The following is a 25,890-nucleotide window of genomic DNA, read 5'->3' on the forward strand; positions in this document are numbered from 1 at the left end:
AATATGTATAGGTCACTCAAACCACAGTAATAAAGGCTCAGTTAGAATGTATACCAGAGGTCAGAAAAGAGATTAAAAAGTCAAAACGATCAGCAGCATGATTAACATATAATGTCCAAGAACACATTAGAGATGAAAAGGTTTCCTTGAGGAATGAAAATTCTTGTCCATATCAGGAGAACTCATTGGAATACAAGCTGGCAGAAAGGAAACATGAACAGAGAATACAGAATGAAAGGAGAGATGTTGAGCATCATGACCAAAAATAAAGAATTCTTTCCATACATCAGTTGAAGCAAGACTGCTAATAAAGCAGTTGGACTACTGAATGAATATAGAGTTGAAAGTGCACAAAGAGACTGCAGAAAAACTGAATGTTTTACTACAGAAGATGTAGGGCAGATATATAAGCAAGATCTGATACTTGTAGGAGTGGTCTGAGAAATTTTTGGCAAACAGAAGTGACAAAAGAAAATGTTCTAGACCTTAATGAGGATTTTAAAAAAGAAATCGCATAGCATCATCTAAGACGGCATCATCTAAGAGTTGTTAAAGACTCCAAATGTGAGCCTTATATGATGTTCTACCCTGTGAATGGAAATAGCACTATAAAATTGATTTTTATTTTCAAAAAGGGATGGGGAGGGGGATTCCAGGAAATTTCAAACTGTTCACCTCAATGTCTTTTATGGGTGAATTTGTGGAAAGTATTGCACACATTTAATGCTCAAGAATTTAAAAGGGCTCTGTTGACCCCCTCCCCATCCACATGGCTTGGGGAAAGGTAAGTCCTTTCTCACTAAATGTTTAGAATTATTTGAGGGCATCAAAAACATGTAGACAGGACTGGTCTGACAAATGTTGTTTACATGGACTTTCAAAAGATTCCTGAGCAAATTAAGCTGTCATGAGTTAAGAGGAGAAGTCTTCTTCTAGATTGGAAATTGGTTAAAGAACAGGCAGAAAAAAGTAGGAACAAATTATCCGTTCTCATAGTGGAGACTTGGGGCCAGCCAGCTTGTTTTGAAGTTAGGGCTGAGCAGTGAGGTGGTCTCATTTGCTGATGATACAAAATCATTTAGGGTGATTAAAACAGATTAGAACAGAAAAAAAAAGAGCTCCAAGGGGATTTCTCCAAATCTGAGTAAATAAGTTTTGAAATAGCAACTATAAAATGATGAACATTGAGGCAAAAATCCTACTTGAAATATACACTGATAGGTTCTGAACTGTTGGTGATTATCCAAAAAATAAAATAAAATAAAATTTAAAAATTCCTGGTAGATAACAGAGATTGATGCAATGTATGGCTGCATTCTGCACTGAACATTAATATAAGAGGAATCAAAAATATACTTGACAAGTGTTTATGATCTTATAATATTGCCCTTATGATCACAGTTAGAATACTGCATTCATTTTTGAGCATTACATTAATCAGAAAGGATGTTGGAGAAAAAAAATCAAAGAACTAATGGAACCCCTCTGTGAGAAAAGATTCTAAACATTTGGGGATGCTTAGCTGAGAAAAGTGTGAATAAGGGCAGACAGTGCCTTATATTGAGAATATGGACAGAGAAATGTTTCCCTCTTTCACCCAGTACTGGAATCCATGGTCGTCTACTGAACTGGAGTGAGGTTGGGGAGTTAACTAAACAGAAAGCCATCAGCTTGAGCAGTCTTAAGAGTGGATGAGACAAATTAATGGAAGAAAAAGTTATCAGTGGCCACCAAAACCTGAGAGCTATAGCTAAGCATCAGACATGCACATTGTTTGGGAATGTGAACAAGAGCCAGCAGTTATACTTGTGGCAGCTTTCATAACCAACAAGCTGACCACTAATTAGAATAAATGTTCTGTTTCTTGTGGGAACTTCGTCGCTCCCTTTTCGTAGCACCTTCTCGTTTAAAATAAAACATATTATTTACTCTATCTTACTCTACCTTATTTATTTAGAGTATTTATGCCCCACTGTTCAGCCACAAAGGTTCCCAGAATGGCTTACAGATTGTTACCTTAGCTTTTCAATGGGCATTTCTGTACAACCAAATGCCAGCAGCTTTGTGGAATAGTACTTGGTAGTATCTTACTTGAATAGAACAGCAGAACAATAACTTTCAGGCAATCGCAATGCCATGGTTGCAGCTCCAGCATTAATTTACACTTTCCTCAATCGGCATGTAGAGTGAAATGGGATTTAACTGCCTGCCCCCAATATCTACGCATTTGCCAGCCCAAATGACAAAGGTTGAGGAAATTTCCTCCATGATTAAAGTTGATGTCATTTAGTTTTTCGCTCATGTATACTTTTATCATGTATACGAGAGCCATGGTGGTGTAGTGGCTTCAGCACTGGACTATGACTTGGGAGACCAGGGTTCAAGTCCCCAGTCAGCTTTGGTAACCCACTGGGTGACCTTGGGCAAATCACACAAACACAGCCTCACAGGAAGACAAAGACAGGACCCCCTGTGAACAAATCTTACTAAAAATCAAGCAAACAAACCCTGTGACAGGTTTACCTTAGGGTTGTTATAAATCGGAAATGACTTGAAGGCATACAACAAGCCGTTTCCCTTAATTGTCAAGGTTTTTATATACTTACAAGGACTTGTGTTCTCTCACTGCCTAGGCTGTTGTCCATCACCTTCCCTCCCAACTTTCACTTGTAGTACTAACATTAAGAACGTGCCACGTAATAGAAGAGACTTCTGTTGTGGCTGGTAGTAATGAGTAGAACAGTCAAAAACTTTGCTTCATAATCAAACAGAAATTGAATGATTTTGGAAATTATGCCATTAAATTTACCATTCGAGAAGGGCACGTGTACTTTTTAGCTGCTTCAGTTATACATAGTGTCTGTCAAGTTAAAAAGAAACAGTATTCTTGCTGAGAGATGTTGGTTTTGTAGACTGAATTATAGCATGAATATATTTTTGTGAAGTTTTATGACCTAATGTTTCCCCCCCAAAAGATCTCTTTGAAAACAAGATAGAAGGACAAATGCATACTTAATAAAGTTTCCCTCATCTTTGGGTTTGTTAACACACACACACACACACACGATCAACAAATAATTATTTTCATATTGAATTTCTTTCTGCATCATATCTCATCACCATCACATATTTCTGCATCATATATAATCAACACTCTTGTTCCTTTAGCTAATTAGGAACTACAGTGTTCAAAGATCTGTGAGTTATCTGATTTGTACTACCTGTTAGATTTCGTTCTGCAAGAATATTTACTCCTGCTGTCTTGTATCATTTACCATCTGAGCCCATTCAGCTCTGCCAGGTTCATACTAGAAACTTCTGATAGCTCAGGACATTTTCATTGGCTTGGTTATTGCAGAAATAATAATTGATAAGTGTAAACAGTAATCAGTCAGCTATTAATACGACACTCATGACTCCATGCATCTGATGAAAGGGACAGAAGTCCATGAAAACCTATGCTAGAATAAATCAGTTAGTCTCAAAGATTCTACTGGATTTCTTTATGCCTTGTTATGTTAAACAAGTCTGGGGCAGAGGCTTGTCAATTGATACCCTAGGAAATCATGGTGAAACGCATTCCTTCCCAGAAATCAAACACTCTCAGGACTCCAACCTGTATCACAGTCATGCCATCCACTTGCTGTTTGGTTAAATTGGGAATATGTACAATTTGTTTAACACTACATTCTTGTAGACCAAATAAAATACAGCTGTCTGTACAGTGACTCACTGAAAACCAAAGAAAGCAATAAGATTTTGTTCCTAATCTGGTGGAAGTAACAGAGGAGCTTATCTCATGAACTTTAAAACCGTCTCAAGCCTCCCAGGCTGGAGCCGGGACATGGGATGAGGTGGGAATTATCGCATGCTAAATTGCTGCCTCATTGCCAGCTGCCATCAGCCTGGATCCAGAAAACTTCTGACTTCAAAAAAGTGCTGGCGGAGCATGGCTGGGACCCGCCTTGAACCCGGGCTGATGGTGGATGGTGATTAGGCAGCGATTTAGCATGTAATAATCCCCACCTCCATCCCACATCCCGACTCCAGCCTTCATGTGATAAGCTCCAGACTGTAAAAGTTCTGTAAGAACCATAATGTACACCATGGATTTGCATGGTGAGTCTCTTTTAGAGGGGTAAAAAACCAAAGTTCGTGTCTGTGTCTTATTAAAAGTCTGTAAAAAAAGAAGTCCTTTTAAAATAAATATTTCTGCCTTTCCTCCATTGAGCTCAAGACAGCATACATGGGTCTCCTGCTCCCCAGATGACATTGAGAAAAAAATGACTGACCCAAGATCACTCAGTGAGTTTCATTCCTCATTGGGATTGGAATCTGGATTTCACATATCTTAGTATAACATTCTTTCCGCTGTACCTTCTAACGTGGAAGTAACTGGTTACTTGAAATTAAATATATTTGGCAGTAACTGGTTACTTGGAGTAAAATATTTTTCCAAGGGCTAGCTAAGTTACATTATTTATGAGTGTAACTTACTTTTACAATTATGACAGTGTACCTTCACTAAATGCTGAAGAATCATGGAATCATAGAATTAGAAGATACCACAAGGACCATCCAGTCCAATCCCCTGCCATACAGGAACTCACAATCAAAGCATGCCTGACAGATGACCATCCAGCCTTTGTTTAAAAACTCTCAAAGATGGAGACTCCACCACAGTCTGAGGGAGTATGTTCCACAGTCGGACAGCTCTAAGTTCCTAATGTTTAGGTGGAATCTCTTTTCCTGTAGCTTGCATCCATAGCATGGTTCAAGTATTGGCTCATGCTGTGCCTTGTGCTGCAGCCACATATTCTGTTATGGGTACTGAGGCAACACCAAAATGGATATGTGCTTTGTCCCACAAACTAACAACATATATTCTAGTGTTTTAAAAGTAACTAAAAGTAACTAGTTGCTTTAGAGAAGTGGGGAAATTACTCCAAAATCATAACTGCAACTAACAGTTACTTTGGAACTCTAACCAGAATTCCTCTTTAAATGCGTTTTTTTTTCAAACTGCTCATTAGCCAATACTTGTATGTACATTTGTCCCTCAGTGTTTATGGTCTAACCATTTGCGTCCCTTGGCTTCATGAATGGCAAATGCCAGGGGACAAAATGGTGCAGGCGCCCGTGGGCCATGTGCATGGCCATTGAAGCCAAGTGAGACATGAATACTTGCAACGTTTTGTTTTCTTGGTGGGAGGTGGGGGGTGGGGTCCGGAATGAGGATCTCCCATGAAAACAGAAGGGCGACTGACAATTTTTTTTTTCCTTTTTTCACATGTTGAACTAGGCAGGACTGAATATTTCTACGGCTTTAGAACAATAGAGGGTGAAGCTTTCAAAAGTGTACAATCTTGAGTGTATGAAGCAACAAAGATGGTGTACACAGGTGTGAAAAGGCAGTTATTACCAACTATTTTATCAAAGGCAGCAGAAGCTCAGTTCCTTTGAATCGAAATAATTTTGTCAAATGGACAAAAACAAATAAACCAGCAAGCAGGCTGTGGTCAGATACCTTTGTGACTGTATGGGACACTAATGTTGAATTTCTGTTTAATTAATTTGCAATTCATAATTAAACAATTAAATCATTTAAGAATCCTCCTATACTTGTTTATAATATGGACAATATATTATTCTTGCCTTATTTAATTTGTCCTTCCATCAGCCTTATGGAACTGAATGATAGCAATTTTTCCTAATGCACTTGTTAAGTATTACAGGCCACCTAGAAGGATGAAGATGGGTCTTGAATTTTTCAACAGGAACTAAGCAATGCATCACAAGCATCCAGGATAGGGGCCAGCAATAATTTGAGATGTATAGTCTACTGTAGTAGAAGTATTGGGCGTATGCATCCAGTAACCTTCACACCCACTGTGCGCTGTCTGTGTAGGAAAGGAACAGAGCTTTTCAAAGGTCATAACAGATGTAGCTCAGTTCATAAAGAGGTGGATTTGTCAATGCTAATTGACAGGTGAAAGGATATTCCCTCTCTTGGGTGTTATAAAACTGGAGTCCACAAGCTTTGCTGGGACATCACTTGCCCTACATGAGACAACTACTGCTGCCAATATTGTTACTGGAATTCAAAGTAAACCTTTGCATACTAAGCTGCTGTTCTTAAGGAGAAGGGTGACAGCTTATGAAGAATGAAATCTCTGTGGCAAATTATTGTGACAGAGAGGTCCTTCTTGGGACTGTTCAAATTAAAATGCTTGTTGGTAATGGGGAAAGGGTCATTGGCCTTCCCACAGCTACCTCTTTATAGATTCTACATATTGGTTGCCCCATTTCCCCCTATTACTTTTCTCCCCACATCTTCACCAACCCCAAGAATGTAGATACATTCAGCGAGGATACAAAAAGAGATAAAATACATTTCTTTGAAATCAACACTTTCAGGAGGAGTGGATACTTACACTGGAAATGAACTATTTTTTCATTCCCTGTATCCCTGGTGGAGTGCATTGCAGTGGCAAAAGTGGAAGTGACATGATGCCATTTCCAATTTTATTTGGGGATAATTTCCTGTTGTTTTGTTTTGGGAGAGGGTCAGGGAACCACTGTTGCTTAGTGGTTTAGGGTGAAGAATCCTCTAAAAGTGTGTTGTCTGTGTGTCTGTGTGAAGGCTTTTGGAATGTCTGGGGGCTTCAGACCTGCAAACAAGGGACTAGAGGCTCATGTGCCCCTCAAGGAGTAATTTCCCCACCCTTGTTGAAAACGCTAGGAAGATAGGGCATTGTAATAGAACAGATTATTACAATAGAATTCTGAGTACACATCTATTATACCACTGCCTATCTACATTTGAAAAGCAGTGAAAGAGGTGAATAATACTGCCCATGCTCCAAGACCACAACTCCCTGCAAACCACTTTGGATTTTTCCAGTTATATGAATCATTGATTTCTTCATTCAGATCATTGTAATAATGGTCTACAAATGTATTTGTAATTAGAGGCCAGAACAGGTGGGCAGGAAAAAAATGGCTTGATCCTGGGTTTTCTGAAAGTGAATCAAACCCCCCTGTCCATTCGGCTTGCTCCCAAGATAAGCTGAACACCCATGTGCTGCATGGTTATTTTTTTTTTTGTTACCTCCCCACCATGTATGTGCACCATCACAAAAATACACCACCTGTGACCTCCAATTACCTTCCTCTTCCTGCCCAGATGCCATTCCATTGGACACCCTCCTGTATGATTGGCCAAACAAGTTGCACATATGATGTACCATCAGTGCCCAGTGATACACTGGCAAAGCAGAATCATGGAGGCCCCTCATACATGCCCCTTCATCCCTCTTCACCCCATGCCTCCTATTGGACTATCTGGTTTGTGTATGTTGTAATTACATCCATGGCATTATTGGCGATCACCATTTTGCTTTGCCGTACTACTGTGCTGGTTCAGGGCTAGTGTGATGAAACCCATTTTTCACTTTGAGTTGGAGTATCCTGACGTCTTTTTGTTCCAGTTTTTAGCCCCAAAGCACAGCTTTGTTTCACTTCCCCCCTGGTTTTCCCTCTTGCATTGTTTAAATACCTTGCTTTCGAAGTGGTTAGAAGGCACTTTTTTTTGCCAGTATGGACTACCCCATGGGCCATAAAGCCTATGTTTTGATGGTACAGGGCAAATGCACAAGGTGATTTTAGCTGAAGCTTGCTACATGTTAAGGTAAACATAATAGATGCAGTTGATGAGGATGATGTAACATCTGTGCACATGATAAATGCTTGACTGGATTGGTTTATTGTTTGGTGCTTTAGCTACTACTATGTGGTTCTTTACTTGTAACATTTATACTGATAAAAAGAGTAATTACTTCCAGAACACTTTTTCACAAGAGCCAGCATGATGTAGTGGTTTGAGCATTGGCCTATGACTTGGGAGACTAAGGTTTGAATCTCTGCTAGGCCATGGAAAACACTGAGGGACCTTAGGTAAGTCACATTCTCTCAGCCTCAGAGGAAGGCAAGGCAAGGATTCCTTCTCAACAAATCTTGCTAAGAAAATCCATGATAGGTTTGTCTTAGGGTCTCTGTAAATCGGAAATGACTTGGAGGTACACAACAACACTTTTTGTGAAGCCTTTCAAATATCAAGAAATGATTCTGATATTTTGACAAACCTCCTATTGGCAATTAGGACCTTTCAATCAGATGGATTGAGAGAAACACTGATTTAGTTGCTTCTCATTTCTCTGCAAAGTTCTTCTGAGTTCATGGGAGCTTAGGGGCTGTACAGACTGGCACTTTGTGCCGGCCTGTATGCGCGATTAGGGCTGAGCGTTCGCATGCTCAAAGCCCTTACCGCATCAACTGGCTGCCAACATGGCACACGCCTCTCCACATGGCACGTCCCATGATGACACACATCGGGTGCACTGCCCAAATGGCACTGCATGGAAGAGGCATCATGATGCCACACCGCAGTGCTTATGACGCTCTTTTGGGGATGCAAAAAGAAGCCCCTTTTTGGGGCTTCTTTTTGCTCCTTCCAGAGGCCATGGTGTGTGGTTGCCACAGCCTCCCTCCAGGCCTCAAAGGGACGGCGTTTAGCAGCCTGTCTATAAAGGCCCTTAATCCCTAGTAAAAGGGCATAGAATTTCAGCCTCAGTTTGTCTAAGACTATTACGTTTGAAATACTGTCACTTTACAGATCTTTTTCTTTGCAATTTATTTTTTTTTAATTCTGGGAGATACACTTTGAAGCTCATATTGCTGACCATAAGAGTGAGAAAATTATTTATAAATATTCAAAGCAATAGATTTCAGTATACTAGCAGTACTCTGGTTGAGTAAGTGTGAGATACACATTATTGAGACATAATACACACTGTTATGATACATAATCTTTACTTATTTTTCACTATATTAAAAGATCCTTTAGGAAACAGATGCTAATATGACAGCTTGTGATAAAAGGCATGAAATTAAAGAGTAAACATTCCTGAATATTTTTCTCTACAAGAGATTCCTTAATTATCCTTTCTGATTTCTCCGATGCCCACATTTATGTCCATAAAGTTGGATTCATATTCATTCATGGACTTACTGAAATTAGTGGGAGTTAAGTTGGTGATAAGTGACATAAGTACCATTGATTTAAAGAAGTCTGCTGTAAAGCATGACTGAATCTGGATCCAGTCCAGAGTGTGGGCATTTCCAAATTGAAACTGTGCGGAAGTGCTAGTATCAAAACAGCAGCATTCTGTTTCTTTAGTAACACTTCTTAATTGCACTATTATCTCCAAGGACAACTTTCAAAGATTGTTTTTAAAAAACTACTCATAATTATCATATTAATATACATCAGTGGCATGTAATTAAATGACACAGACAGTAATTGCTGTGTCTAGGTGGAAGAATAAAAAATAAATGGGGAAACAGAATAATTTTAAAGAAGTGCTTAGTCTGTAGTGTGAAGACCTTCTTTTAGATCAAGGGTGGGAAACACGCAAAGCCCCCATCTCTTCTTGTACAATCTCTATTATCATACAAAATACAATTTATTTCTGTTAGTTTCATTTTTGGGTAACATTGCTCTAATCATGCTATTTCATGAAGCGACTATTTGATCTTATTTCTAACAGTATAGTTTTATTCCACAGTCTGAGCTGCCTTTTTTCTACCTACAATCTTGATATTTTTCTCTCACTCTCTCTGGTAGGGTCAGATTGTGCAACTGTTTGGTGGCAGTGCATATGTTTTGTATGCAAGAGATCCCATAACCCATTATTTCCAGTTTGAAAAGATGTGGGAAAGTGTCTCCTGCTTGAGACCTGGATTCTGTTCACATCATACTGGGCTAGGTGGACCAACAGCTTGACTTTTATGAAGCAGTTTTTTTAGACTGATACATTGTAATGGGTCAATTAATGTCAATCGATCTTATAAGTACAAATAAAAAATGTAGTGGACATGGATAAAATGCAAATGACACCAGTGTATTTCTTCTGGCCACTTCATTTTCAACTTAGTTGTTTGCATTAAGCATGCTGACAATTACTGCCCTATTTTCCCTTTGCAATGTAGATGGCATCCATGGTACTGTAATTTGGGAAGAATGTGAGAATATGAAGCTTTTCAGCAGCTCTCACATCTCTGTTGACATATCTGTAATACTGAGCTGCCAGTGGGTGGTGATGCTAGTGGTTAGAGTAGGCCAGTTACATAATGGTTGTGCTTAGGTTCTGTCCTTCTAGGTAGGCAGACGTCTGGAATAATTCCAATAGCCTTGGAGCTCTGAAAATCAGATTGAGACTGGGCCATATGAATATGTTCTCATATATTGTATTGTCTATAGTCAACGGTGGTGGTGGTAGTGATGATAGTAATGACTGCAGCAACAAGAACTACAAACATGATTCTTTTCACTCTACTCAAAGCATGCTGTCAGTAGCTTAGAATAAAAGTTTCTGTTGGAAAAATTCAAGACAATCCTTTGAACAGGATTGCTTGAATTTTCAGGAGGTAAAGTAAGGCAATGTTCTCTTTGGCTCCTCTTTTTCAGCACCTTGGAGAGAAGATGGATTATAAAGTAGAAAGGGGGCCTAGTAAATTCCTGTAAAATTCAATCACTCTTCAACAGTCAGAATTGAAAGCAATAGCAGGTTGGGATCTTGGTGAGTTCTTCTTAAGTATCATAATGTCAGGGTTTAGATTTGGAATACTGTATCATTTTCTTAATGTGGGGAGAAAGGATAAAATCTTGTAGGGCTAGATGAATGAAACTGCAAAAGGCCACCAGTTGTGTGTATGTGCGTGTGTGTGTTTAGGAAGAAAGTGTGGGGAATATTATAGTTTTTTGTGGGTTTTTTGGGCTCTGTGGCCATGTTCTAGGAGAGTACATTCTCTAAAGATGCCAGCCACAGATGCTGGTGAAAGATCGGGAATAAACTCTTCTAGAACATAGCCACATAGCCCAAAAAAAACCCCACAAAAAACTATGGATGCCAGCCATGAAAGTCTTTGACTTCACATGTGGGGAATATGTTACATGCAGAGAAGTATCCAGGATACAGTATAGTGTTATGGTAAATAATGTATGCTGCTGGTAAAGCAGTCATTGGCTGCATCTGCACTGCAGAAATAACCAGTTTAATCCACTACTTTAACTGTCATGGCTCAATGCTATTGAACTCTGGGAACTGTAGTTTTGTGAGACATTTAGCCTCCTCTGTCAGAGATCTCCAGTGCTGCAACAAAGTCCAGTTACCAGAATTCCATAGTGTTCAGCCATGGCAATTGAAGTGGTGTCACACTGGATTGTTTCCGCGGTGCAGATGCAGCCATTCTTGCCTTTGGCTGATTCTTTTCCCTGTCTTCCATCTTGTCAGTCCCCTCTAAAATAATTTTGAAATGGACATTTCTGTTAGTATAAATACATCATATCAAACAACATTATACACTGTTTTGTCTGTTTTATTAATTTTGTTTAGTTATTTCAGATTATGTTCTACCATTAGAATAGCTAATAAAGTCACATTCAAAAATAATAAGTAATTAAACTGTAACACAGAAACATAATTGTAAATAAATAAATAAAACACTCCTTTCTAATAACTAAACACTCCTGTCTAATAACATTTGTATTAAAATAGCAGCCATTATATCCTACAAATGGTTCTTTGAGGAAGAAATTTCAGAGAGGGTGAAACAGGAGTGGTTCCCCACCTCTGTTTCCTTACATGGATATTTGCAGTTTGCTGCCACCACTGAGAAACCCTTGCTCCTGAACTCAGGCATTTTGACCTTTTGTTGTTGTTGTTAACCACCCTTGAGTCAATCTCAACTCATGGCAACCCTGTGGATGAGATATCTCCAAGACTTCCTATCCTCCACTATTCTTCAAAACCAGTGTGGTTTACTAGTTTGAGCATTTGGACTATGATTCTGGAGGCCAGATTCAAATCCCTTTTTATCCATGGAAATCCATTGGGTGACCTTAGGAAAATCACACACTCTCAGCTTCAGGGGAAGGCAAGGGCAAAAACCCCTCTGAATAAATCTTGCCAAGAAATCCATGTGATAGGTTTGCCCTAGGGTCACCATAAGAAGGCACAACAACAACAACTACAGCTTAGTATGGAGTATATAATAGACATACAGTAACAGTAAGCAGCTTGGAGGTAACCAAAGCAGTCTGTTGTGAACATGCTCCATCCTGTAGATAGAGAGTAATTTGAAACACTTGAATCTAATTGTGACACTTGCAAAAAATTAATTTTTACTGGATATTTTATAGCATACTTATCTAATTTGTCAACCACAGAAGGAAAGGCTAATTCTAGAAAGTGTTAAATTAAATAAAAATGTTTTAATGCAAGCAACATTTTTAATAGTAGTAGGGCATAAATTTTAGATCTTGAAACACTTTCCTGGAAAGAAATTGGCATTAATGAAAAGAAAGTTAGCAGAGTAAGTAATTTCTCCAGGAAAACCTCAGCTGGCAATCTTCTGCAGACTAACTTACATATAAAATTTAATTTTTGAAGGGCTTAAGGAAGCACCTATATGAAAAGACAGAGCATATTAAAAAAAATCATGTTGAAAAAATACTCTGTACTTTCCAAATATTATTCATCTTTTTCAAAAGCAAAACACAGTTTTAAAATAAAATTCTAATCAGAGATTTTTAAAAGTACTTTTTGGATTACATCTCCCAGAATCTTCTTACCAACAAGGCTTCCTAGTAAGGTTGATAAGATGGCTGGAAGATTCTAGACACTGTAATTCAAAATTGTAATGCATCCTAACTCTGATTGCAATGTTTAATCAAATCAAAACAAAGAGATAGCAAGGGTTATGGTATTCAACTGGATCCAAAGATTCCTCTCCCTTCTAAAATGATCCAGCTCAACATTTCATAATCCACAACCTAGAAGTCTTCTATTCTAGCTCTGGAATTAAGTCTACTGAAATTAATTGCCTACATGTAAAAATACATTAGCTCTGCCTGTCTAGTCATAAAAGAGGAATCAAATTCCACAAGATTTTCTTTGCCTTGAAGTAAATCTTACTTGCCAACAGCCCAGCTTGGAGAATATAAGCAGCACTTTGGAATTACTCAAGGGATCTGCTGAAGTTTAAATAGCTTTGTTGTCCTGCATCCACCTGTGAATCTTGCCCCCTGATGTTGCCAATAAATTTCCCAGCTAGTTCACTCTTTTATGCTGTACCTCTGAAGCCCAAGAGACCCGTGGCAGCTGTTACTCACATCTATCTCTGTTTTTTTTTTTCTTTCTGCCAGAAAATGAACTTCACTCCGTTCCAATGCACAGAGCAAAAAAAAAAAATCCTTGCCATAACAGGTTAATACTGTGATACTCCTGTTGCAGGTCTGAGCAGTAAATGAAGGCTGATTCCTGGAAATAGTTTTGTTGACCTAAGTCACAGAAAACAAGTTTGTTTTTAGTACACAAAAGTGTGTGCACAGGGTCCATATTCACAGAAACGTTACCATCTTACATCTTACCACCGAAGCACCTGGATGATAAGCTTTATAAGGAAACAAAAGTTAAATTATCAATATTAATATTAATAATATTAATAATAATTAAATAATCAATAAAGAGCTCCCAAATAATTTTCTTAGATATAACTTTCCATTGAAAATTTCCCACTGGTAATGATAACAGGCATACCAATATTAATTTGAAAACAATTTGGAAAGACTGCCAGTGTTGTATGGGAAAGTGGAGAGAACAGCATTTAATAAACCTTGGGCATCATAGATCCTATCTTCCTCCTTGTATTTTCCTTTGAGTTCTAAGGAGCTGATATCTAACCCTTATTCTCATCCAGGCAGGAGAATACCATGTGAGTTTCTATTTTTAATAATACAGTGCCGTTCACCTTTTAAAGAAGCAGCACCAAAATCTGTTATTTTAAGCTGTTTGCAGAAGTAGTGTGGTTTATAGGGAGTCTGTCAAAAAATAGTTTTTGACAAAATTCAATAATCTGAGCAGTTGCTTTGTGAAAACATGAAATGAGGTGGAAATCATTGGCTAAATTATTCATTATTAATTACTCTCCTGCTTTATCGTATGACACAGCTGCTGCCCCTGAAATGGAGAAATCGTTTTGATTTCCTGATATGTGATACATAGCATGTAAACACTTATCCTATGAGTACAAAGCTTCTAGAGTATTAACACATTTAGGGATTTATTATGTTTATTTAGATCATTTATACCGCAAAACATGAAATCAGCCCAAAAGGCTCCTAGAGTGGCTTACAAAATAGTTGAAAAAGTAAAGATATGCTATTTAAAGGGGGGAAATTACTCATTTTAAAGAAGCCATTTAAATCATAGTGTAAAATATTGTTTTGAAGTCTAGATATACATAAGCAAATTCTGGATTAACTGGGGAAATTGTGGTTTTATTTCTTTAAAGCTCATATTCTATAGGCAGATGATAAGGAATAATGGGGTGAAATGTGGCTTCAGAGAGAGATCACTTTCTATAGTTTGCACACATCGGTTTTGTTCTAGTATTGCCTTGGCATTAGAGATTCTAGAGGATTTCATTCTGCCCAAATTTTTGAGCAAGGTGACAGGTTTCATGCTTTCTGAATTTTGCAGTATAGATCTTGTCTCAAAAAATGTACCAACATGCATTTAAGAATTCATATTTCTGCACATAAAAATACATATGATAAATCCCTACAGAAATATTTGATGGTGGTGCTAGTCACTTCTATTTCCTCTGCCTGGATAATAAATAATAATAATAAATTGTTTATTTATATACCGCTTTTCCTTGTAGATCAAAGCGGTGAACAGCAGATAAAATATGACCAATGTCATGATACAATAAAAGCAAATTAAGAACAGTAATACAATTTTCAATCCAGCATAATTATCTAAAACATGCAATTCAACAATATTAAAATTGAAGGTTATATATACAACATAGTCAATAGGGGAATACTTTCACTACAGGGAGTTGGGAGGATAAGCTTGTAGGAAGAGGTAGAGGATGCATTTATCACTATGTGGTACTGATATGATGTAAGGGACAGCAGTTGAGCTGGCTCTTGGCTTCAAGCTGAAGTGAATGGATGCCATCTTAATCTTCCAAAATGAAATCTCCAAAATTTGAAGCATTGTATTTCAGGACATCTGTGAGGGAAGTTCCCTGCTATACTTTGGAGCTGAATGGCATATTGACTCCATCATGCCACCTCCTACCAGGTAAATATGTCCAGGACTTAAGCATTTGGGAGATGAGTTGGTTATTGATTTGATGGCTATCTTGCTTTTCTACCAAAAATGGAACTGAATTCAACTTACAGTGAGATAATACATGTACAATTAAAGCATGGCCTAAATACCCCTGGTCCTGACTTACCTTGGAAGCTAAGCAGGATCAGCCCTGGTTAGTACTTGGATGAGAAACTACCAATGAATACCAGGTGCTATAAGCCAGTGATGGTGAACCTTTTATAGGCCGAGCACCCAAACTGTAACCCAAAACCCACTTATTTATTGCAAAGTGCCACGTCCCTCTGGCTTTCTAGTAACAAACGCTGGCAAACTCTCTGCTGGGGAGACGGCACATGTGTCCACAGAGAGGGCTCTGAGTGTCACCTCTGGCACGCATGCCATAGGTTCGCCATAAGCTATATTTGAGAGGAAGGCACTGGAAAACCAAATGTGAATATTCCTTGCCTAAGAAAACCCTAAAAAATTTATGGCTTGCCATAAATTGACAGGCAATTTGAAGGCACACACACGCACACAGACACACTTAAAGTAAATAAAAGCATACAAAATTTTAAAATCACAATTATATATAATAATAAAAAAACACAGGCCAGTTTAAAACAAGAGTGAGGCCAGCTGTCAGAGATCTTCCAGAATGAAAACGTATTTGTCATCTGATGAAACAACAACATGGAGGAGTTGTTTACTTGCTTCCTTTAGTAGGAAGTTCCAGAACCAGAACCTGATAGAAGCCACAAAGAAAAATCAGTATCTTTGAGCCATGGAGCTAAAAGCAGATGCCCAGCTATGCAGACTTCTTCCCACATTCCAGCAGCCTGCTTCACAAATTACTTTATCTTTTTAAAAACAATTTCCCAGCACTTGTAAATAATAGTACTTCTAAAAAGTGTTTGTTTTTTAATTGAAAGGAAACTGAGTGAATTTTCTTCCCTTTTAAACCTGTCTCAGTTCTCTCACTACCACAGAGTTCAACTGGAGCTTTGGGTAGCTTATTTTTCATTTAATAGTCTCCTGATTGGATTCCTTTTGCATTCTCTTCCTACCACCTTTTTGTTTTCATTCCTTCTACTGCCTTTTCCACTCTAAGTGACTTAGGAAAAAGTAGTCAACAGAAAAGCATATGATTTGCATTTAACATTATGAGTTTTCACAAGTTTAGGATGAAAGGGGTCAGCACATTTTTTTTAAAGAGTAAAATGTATACTTTTTTTCTTTGTTTAACTTAAAATGTGCAGTTGTGTGATCTGAAATTACAGTTTTGGCACTGTCCTAATGCACTGGTTATCAAGAATATAGATTATTTGACACTTAAAAGATGAACAGAGTTTATCTTGCATAAAATGTGTACTACATCTCAGTTTTACCTGGCATAAAACATGCATTATGCTTCCATTCATCAGATGTATGGACTATATGGAAGTTTGGGGCTTTTTAATGGAATTCCAGAATGAAATTTTCCTTTTTGAACATTGCTATAAAGAATGCTGATGAAATGTTTCTGTACCTTCCATGTTTCATCATCTCACTCCATGATGTAGTATCTGGGTTGTAAAGGATGTGTTAGCTTCATTCTGTTAAGAAAGGTGTCTTTAATGTTTGCATTTGGTCAGAAAGATGACATTTCTTTGTATCTAGATAGATTTTTTTATGACATGGATGGATGAATTTCTATTCTCTAATGCCCTAGATATTTTGTGGAAGTCTGTTGCAGCAGCATTTTGTGGTCTTTGCATGATCCCTATTTCTCTACATCTCCCACTCCACATTACTCCCCTCCCATAAGGCAGGACAAGGAGTTTAAATGTGATTCATTAAACATGAAAAGCTGATCATAGTGAGCTTCTGTAGGTAAAAATAAACACTGTTTGAACAAAAGGTGTAGCTGTTTCTCCCCAGGTTAACTGTCATGTAGAGTCAAGGATGATGCAGGGCCATGTGGACAATTAACTTGTAAAGTCTGTACAGAGTCTGAAAAAAGCTCTAATACTGGTAAAACAATTCTTTATGTCCTAATGCTTCTTGACTAACCAGGCAGTGCAGTATGTCTTGGTAAAGTAACACATATTATGCAGCCATTCTTCTTCATACTTAAGGAATAGTAGAAGCTGTCTGTAAATAATGCACTGAAAAGAACAAAAATAAATAAATAAATCCTAGTCCCTTATCACACAGAGGCACTTACCATGGGTAAAATGCTGGCAAAACATTCCTGAAGTGTTTCTGAAGCGCAAAGGTATGGTAGCCCATCGCACTTCTGAAACGTCATTGAAGCATCCTGTTTCTCTCCCATTGCCAAAGTATTCACAAAGCAGCCATTTCTTGCATAACAGGAATTTCCATTATGCAAAAAATAGCTGCTCTGCGAATGCTTTGACAATGGAAACCTCAATGACATTTTAGAAGCGCGATGGGCTACCACACCTTCGTGCTTCAGAAACACTTCAGGAACATTTTGCTGATGCGTAAGCCTCTGTGTGATAAGGGCCATAAAGTTTATGATGTCCAGACCAATATCCACTAGATGACGGTGATTACTATGTTCCCCATTTTCATGGAGATTAATCATTCAGAAATTATATCTGGCATAGTGTTTTTATTATTTTAATCTGAATTTATGAACTTTGTACTCTTGGTACACTGGTGGAAACACTGCCAGCACATGTTGAGCATGGGCCTATGATCAGTGGTTCCCAAACTTTGGTCCTCCAGATGTTTTGGACTTCAGCTCCCACCGTTACTGTTGGCCAATCTGGTTGGGCCTGCTGGGAGTTGAAGTCCAAAATACCTGGAAGACCAAAGTTTGGGAATCACTGCTTTAGGCTGTGCTGGTTGGAGCATGTGCAGCAGGACTGCAGGCCTTATTTGAACTGCTTTTTGAACTGCGGGCCTTATTTGAACTCTACCCTTCCTGGGGAATAGATGCTGGTGGCCTATCACAAATGATGTCCTACCTCAGGCACTGTGGCCTCAGGAAGCAAAAGGAAAACATTTTAATACTAACATTTTAATTATCCCAAACACTTTGAGAATAGTCACTCATTGATTGATTGGAAGTTGTGTTTGTGTTCACATTTCCAGAGTTCACACAGTGGGGTGAGTCACAAGTTGAAGCTGTTGTTGTTTCCTGCTAAATAGGCATGGAGGTATACAGGGCAAACTAGTGCTGTACTTCTCCCTTCCCTTAAAGCAACTGGTCCACTTAGAATCGTAGAGGAACTCAAGGGCCATCACATCTATCCTTTGCCATGGAGAATATGCAGCTAAACAATTTCTGAGAGATAACTGTCCAACCCTCTGTTTAAAGACCTGCAGAGAAGGATAATCTACCACCTTCTGAGGCAATCCATTCCAATGTTGAACAGTTCTTACCATCAGGAGTTTCTTCCTAATGTTTAGTGGAATTTATTTACTTATATTTTGAATCTAAATTGATTAGCATCTGGTTTTGACATTTAAAGACTTAACGTGAATATTGTGTTTGAGCCTTACAGAGTTCTCAAATTACAGATAATGTTATTTTAATTATATGTGCAATTTTGTATCCTAAGACGTAGTTGGTTTTCTTCGCGTTCCATTAACAATACAGACTGCATATTAAGGATTTTTGATTCAGACACAGGTACAGAAAATATGTATCTTTTAAGTCCTTGTTAGGGTGTAGTTACATCTACACTGCAAAGCTGCATCCACACAGCTGAGCTTGTTAAACCCCAGAGTGCTGTCAAGTCGCAGCTATGAGATGGGAGCATTTTAAAACCTGGCAATAATGTGAACTGTAGGATTTGTAGGAGTAATAAGTAGTTTTTGTTATGCTTTCATAAATAGTACTCATACCATTTTCAGGGATAAACAATTACATTACTCACATCAATATGGCACCACATTGGCTTTTAAATTATTCCACCTGTCTGTATGAATAGGATTTCCTGTGTAGGAACATGGAGACAGCTGCTGTTAATGTTTTCCCTGTACAGAGAATACTGGCAGAAGAGTAGCTTTGGATATAAAATGTTACCTGGCCTGTTAGCTCTGGTGCTACAGGAGGAACAATTTTGTTTTAGAATGCGTGTAATTATTTTTGAATTGTGTTGATTATAGAAATATGATCTCAGGGTAGGTAAGCCAAGGTGCTATGTAGGAAATAATCTCTTCCTTTACTTCATTTTCAGACTGTAATCCTATATTATTAGCATTCGGATGGTGAGATAGAGAAGTGGTTTGTGTTAGGAATTGAAGAATGTGCCCTGAAAACTCATAGGCTCTTCAGCATTGGGCAGATTTGAATGTATAGAAGAAAAGTGTAAACATGTGTGCATACATGCTTGTGTTTGTACTATGTGTGAGAGACTTAATGCATGTGTATATGGCATAATAATATAGCATGCAAATTGATCTCTTGTTCAAATAATAATCTATTTCTTCCACTCTCCACATGTGTCCAAATACTCACTCCAATGGCAAACTGTAAATCCTAGTCACAATATCTGGTTTTGTAGGACATAGTTTGGCTTTTATAGACATTTGTCTCCCACAACAGATGACAGATGTTCAGATTTATTAGCATTTGAACAACATATCATGAGCAGGAGGTTTGTAATCCTTTTAGACTGTTAACAAAACCAGAGTGATATTGGCCAATAAGATGTATGCATCTGACTGATGTAATGTTGCATTGCTGACAGTGGTTTAAGTGATATATGTCTGCAGGGCTTAGAAAAGGCTGTGTTTTTGTGCCTCTTCTTTTGTAGCATGAGCTGTTTGCCATTCTAGAAATGCATTAGGGCTCCAAAAGGGTTAAAGGAGATAGTGCTGCAATTAAAAATACAGCTTGCCAATGAGCTATTTTGTGAGTGGTATAAATATGAGATCTGCTCATGTGGCTCATTTGCAAGGCTTCTTTTTGACTTCTTTCACACAACTGGTGTTTTTGTGTTTAATTTAACAAGAAATGAGTAGTAAATGAAAGCTGCTGCCTGAAATCCCACTGTGAGCGTGTTTTGCACTTGGCTCCCCAGTGAAAAGGCAATTTGTGAAATTATGTGATAGAGTAATTAGATGAAGCCTGGGCTTTTGATTGTTGCCATGCTTATGCAGAGGAAGGTTTGCTAGGGCAGAGGTGGGGAGGAGTGGAAAAACACCCCCCCACACACACACACAACTGATTATTATCCCAACAAAGTTGGCTGGGGGCTTCTTAATTTATTTGTAAACAGAATATTTAGTGGCCACATAGGAAGTAGCAGTAATCACCAGCTCATAAATAAACTACAGCAGAGCTCTAGATTTTTACAGAGTGGTCATGTAAAATTTAAGCTGGAAGGAAGAATCCCTGTTAATGTAATTAGGACCTAATTTACCACCCTTTGCACACTGATATGCAATAATGGCAACATATTAGTCACTGTTTTAAAGTACATTGCATATACCTCTATGTAGCAGTTCATTGAATAGAACAGGTGTGAACCCTTGCCGCCGCCACCCCGATATCCCCCCCCCCCTGTTTGCTCCATAAATGCAGGACCATTTTAAAGGAAAAATGCTTACCAAAAAGGGGGAGAGGCAGGGAGGGTTGGGGTTGAGAATGAATGGAAAGAATGTCTGCAAATGAGGCAGTAATGGACAGTTGCCCTTTATGTACTGATGGATTTCTCAATGGTTAAGTAAATTAAAGCAAATGCTAGAAAAATCAATAGGCTTGCAGAGTCTTGGTTGTGCCTCATAGACTTCAGGACAGAATGACAGATGTGGTGCATATGACCCATTTAAGTATTAATGCTTGGGAAATTGCTTCTGCGTGCAAGGTTATAGGCCTAGAAATATTGTTATATTAAATTACAGACAATAATATTTTTAAGTATATGTGCAATTTATATGTTTCAGTTTAGTTGTTCTTATGCGTTACATTTGTCCTGGAAGATTAGTTGCTTAGTTGTGTCTGTGTAACACTAAATCAAGTTTTTAAATGTTCGCTCAGTGAATTGCCTCCTTACAAAGCTGTAGTTGAGAAGCATGTGTGTTTCATACACTCCGGCATACAGGGAATGTGCTAAAATAACATTAACTGTGTGATAGTATTTCAACTACCGTCAATGTAGTGTGCATTAGAGTCTTGACTAAATGGCACAGAACCCTTGTTTGACGTATTGCTTCAAATTTGGAAGAAAGGCACCACATCCTTCTATGTGGATTTCACAGAAATTCAGAATTATAAATATATAGAGGAAAACAAGGTAGAGAAAACACAAAGTTAAAACCTGAATTCCTGTCTCTATGAAAGGCCCGTGTCTCACAAACGGAATGATCTTTCTGGAATGTATAACTTCAGATTAAGTTAGCCATGTGTCCTACTTCACAGAGGTCAAAGGCCTTGTTACCTAAAGGAGTACCTCCCACATCTTCCTTTCTAAGATCATTATCTATGTCCTCCAAGTGTCTCCAAAGAGAACAGATAGCCACAAGGGAGAAGAACCTTATTCAGGTGTTCAGTATAGGAGAAAGGAATGACAGGGGAGAAGGGGGTAAAGTCCAGCAGTTCTTCTCTCCCTCTGAGGCCAGGGCCATGGGAGATGAAATGGAGGGAGGTCCCTTCTTCTGTCTCTGGGCTAGGCATGGTGGACATTTGCGTGCCCCTTCTCTCCCTCTGAGGCCAGGGGCATGGCAAATGAATAGAGGGAGGGCCCTTTACTACACACATGGTTATATAGCGGGGGGGGGTTTCCCTGGATCTAATACAGATTTCTGAAATTTGATATCCGGTAGGACTGCATTTCTTTGAAAGTAAATCTCATTGAATTTAATGGGGCTTATTTTTCTGTAAGCTTGCACTGTTAGTTTCCTATGGCTGATAGGAAGTAAGTGTGATTTGGCAAAAACTGCCTTATTGGAAATGTGTGAAATAGATTGAGATAGCAAGGGCTATCAGCATTTTCTTTTTCCTTTGGTAAGAAAGCTGCTTTACTATACACTCACCAAACCAAGTGAGAAAGTTTATAACAGTTGTCATTTCATTTGAGCATGGATATATAAATACAAAAAGTGTGTCTCGGCAAGACAATTTCTTTGTGTAAAGTGTGAGCATGTGCACAATCAGATGTGTTTCTCTCTATAGAAAGATAGGATTGGATGTTGGATGGCTTTCCAGCTGCTGCTTTCACTTTTCAAAGTTAATTCTACAAAATTTCCATTTACACACAATGGCTCCATTACCATTTAAGAAGCACCTACTGTTTTTTAAACTCATATACATGTGACACAGGTCCTGTCTGATCTTAGAAGCTAAGCAGGGTCAGCTCTGGTTGGTACTTGGATGGGAAGCTGCCTATTAATACCAGGCGCTGTAGGCTATATTTCAGAGGAGAGAAATGGCAAAATTACCTCTGAGGATTTCATGCCTAAGAAAATTCATTGAAATTCATGGGGTCACCATAAGTTGTCAGGTGACTTGAAGGCACACATACACAGAGAGAGAGCAAAGTAAAAACGCAATTGGCCCATTATTTTTATACGTGTGTCTCCCTCTGTACGTGTTATTAAAATAACTGATTTTAATTGGGTCAGGCAACTTTATTCTCCAGATTGTTGGTTCTTGCAAAATGATGACATTGCAGAAAGGGGGGGGGGGGTTATTACTTCACAGTCTGTGGAAAGTATATTTGCATATTCCAGATGGATGAGAGAATCATCATGAATTCTGTCAGGCCTGGACTCTGTAATGTGATTCTGAGTGATGACAGAATCTTGTCATTTGCCCACATGTAGTTTTATTGCTATGGTGACGATATAAAGTGATGAAACTTATCATTTAAGGTTCGAATAGCATACACTGTGGTTGCTGTAACCATCAGCTCCCGGTATTGCAGCAATTAAATCTTAGTATCAGAATAGCACTAAAGTATCTAATGACACAGGGACAATTCACTGATTTTAGATATACAGCGCTACTTGCTTCTCAGTTCACTAGGAGCCTAAATTTACCTCTAAGGTTCATGGTTATTTATATATTTTACTTAAAAAAACATTTTGAGGATTGTCACTTATTTAAAATAAGTGACTATGAAATAGCCAAAAGTGTTTTCTTATGCTCATGTCTTTGTGTGTATTTGTTCCTTGATTAGTAAAGGGTTAAAGAGTTTTCATTTTGTTTTAGATACAGCAAATGAGCAAACACATTAATCAGTGTTTAATTGACAACTGAACTCTTAAAATGCACATGTTTGTAGGAGCCTCTCAGACTGGGCCATTTGTTTTTGTTCAGACCATTAAGGATCAAAGGTCATTGGGTATCTAGAAGCCATTAGCCAGTTGCAGATTGTTGCTGGGTCTCCACATTGTCAACCTGCTAGTCATCCATGGCAGCCCAGATAAGACATCCTGCAGGTGATGTGGTGAGGAATCTGCTTTAACATTTAGTTTTTTGCATGGAGCTGGCATTTTCCTCCCCAGAAATGCACTAAAAATATGGCCTTTGCATTTAAAACACAGAATAGGCACTTTCATAATCATCCAGGATACGCAAAAGTGTGAGATACTCAAAAACAAATTTAGAAATATATATTCACTTTATAGCTATAGCTTTCTATTGTATGCCCTTATTGCTTTGCTGTTTGAAATAGGTGATTGTACAGGCTCTGGTTTTGTGGAGAGGCAAATGGCACTTGAGATAAAATGTTGTGTTGCCTAAATTGTTCTCTATGTTGTTCCCCTTTCCCCTCATTTTTGGATGTTATATTTTCCTGCAAAATTGAATAAACTCTTCTAGAACCTGGCCACATAGCCCGAAAAACCCTAAAAAAACTATAAAATTGATTATTATTTCCTTGTGTTCTGCTAGAGAAGATTTGGCCATAATAAGCTTGTGCTTATTAGAAACAAAGGATAAATGACTTTAGCTGCTGAGTCAATCCACTCAGTTTACATCCCCCCATTCAGCCCTAATGTGTCCCAGTCCCATCCCTCACAGTGAAAACATCATCAATTACTTGCCTGACAGGAGTCTGAGACTCAGTGTAAGTTGCTCCTTGGGGGGTATTCGTCTTGGACCAAAATCCACTGGCACTCAGCAACATTCATCACTTCCACCTACATAAAATGATTGGGTAAACGGTAGGGTGAATTATCAGAGGGAAAGAGGGGGGAAATTGATTTTGAATACATTCAAGCAAGTTACTTTGGCCTTGAATAAGAGAAGAAAAAACTGAGTCATTCCCTAAGCGGCTGTTTAGAAAGTTTCCTTGTAGTTTAGCAGTAAGTAACCCAATAGCATTAACTGGCCTTTTGCTAAGTAGATATGTGTCTCCTTTCTAATAGGGCACTTGGTCAATTAATAATTTTTTAAACTAAAAAAAACAGCAATAAACTTTTAAAAGACCCTATTATTTCAAAACATGCCAACTCTCTCCTGCAAAAAAGAAAAGAAATGTCTCTTCTAAGATGATGCCTGTTGTGACATACATAAAATGTCGTTAGAGATGCCTGTATTCTTTTTCCCTGTGAAAATAATGTAGATTTAATCAAGCATTTAATTGACTATTTACAACTCATATGATTAATTGATTTAAGATTTCTTCTCTTAAGAATTCTGTATAATTAGGTTGTAGTCATAGAGTACTGACTGTTTATCAGGTCTTTTCTACATTTGAAGTAGAGTTCCGTTGTATATGAGGATGATAATATCATTGCGGCCAAGGTCCTGTTTGCTTTTTAATCACAGAATAAACATAAACCCTCATGGGACCAAAACACACTGCAGAAATAATCCAGTTTGAGACTGCTTTAATTGCCCTGGCTCAGTGCTAGGGAATCCTGAGAACTGTAGTTTATTGTGGCACCAGAGCTCTTTGACAGAGAAGGCTAAATGTCTCACAAAACTATAATTTGCAGAATTCCCTAGCATGGAGCCAGGGCAGTTTAAGCAGTCTCAAACTGGACTATTTCTGCAGTGTGTTTTGGACCTTAGTTACACTGGATCACATACTTGTGGAAGGATTTGCACAACATGTACAAGGACCTTGCGCTTACCTGTTGTAACATGTTTGATTAGCTCTCAGTCAAGAGTGAGAGGAGGCTGTGTGTATGTGTCCTTGCAGAACAACTGGATACACAAGGAACTACATGTACACAAGAAAGGAGAAAGTACAACTGCTGTGCAATCATTTTTATCTGTCATTGTTGCCCAGGAGGATTCCCTGTCACTAAATATGAGATGGTGTTATAATGCAATTAAATATTGTATCTTTATTAAGAAATACAGTGGGTCCTTCCCTTACGCAGGAGATTCATTCTGGACCCCCCCGCATAAGGCGAATTCCGCTTATGCTCAAACCTCATTCATTTGAATGGGGCTTGTGTGTGGCGGCACGGCGGTGCAGGAGCATGTGGCGTGCCACGGGCACACGCCCCATTACACTCAAGTCTGCCTAAAGCGCACCCGCATATAATGTGGGTGCACTGTATGTTTTAATCCTTTCTGGTAGAAATAGACTTCTAGCATTCCTTCAGATGAATGTATTACACTTTTATTTGTTGTTAAATGCCCTCAGTTCGGTCTTGACCCATGGCAACACTGTGGATGAGACATTTCTGAGACTCCCTGTCCTCCACTGCTCTGCTCAGTTCTTGCAAACTCATATTTCTGATCTCTCTG

General features: G+C 38.5%; 1 protein-coding gene across 1 annotated transcript in view; it reads left to right on the forward strand.

The window, feature by feature from the left end:
- LOC121925652 (homeobox protein Meis2-like) overlaps positions 1 to 25,890 on the forward strand; it is a 144,217-nt gene that overhangs the window by 58,131 nt on the left and 60,196 nt on the right. The gene's annotated exons all lie outside the window — the stretch shown is intronic.

The sequence above is a fragment of the Sceloporus undulatus genome, chromosome 1 (assembly GCF_019175285.1).
Source record: "Sceloporus undulatus isolate JIND9_A2432 ecotype Alabama chromosome 1, SceUnd_v1.1, whole genome shotgun sequence".
In the NCBI taxonomy this organism is placed as follows: domain Eukaryota; kingdom Metazoa; phylum Chordata; class Lepidosauria; order Squamata; family Phrynosomatidae; genus Sceloporus; species Sceloporus undulatus.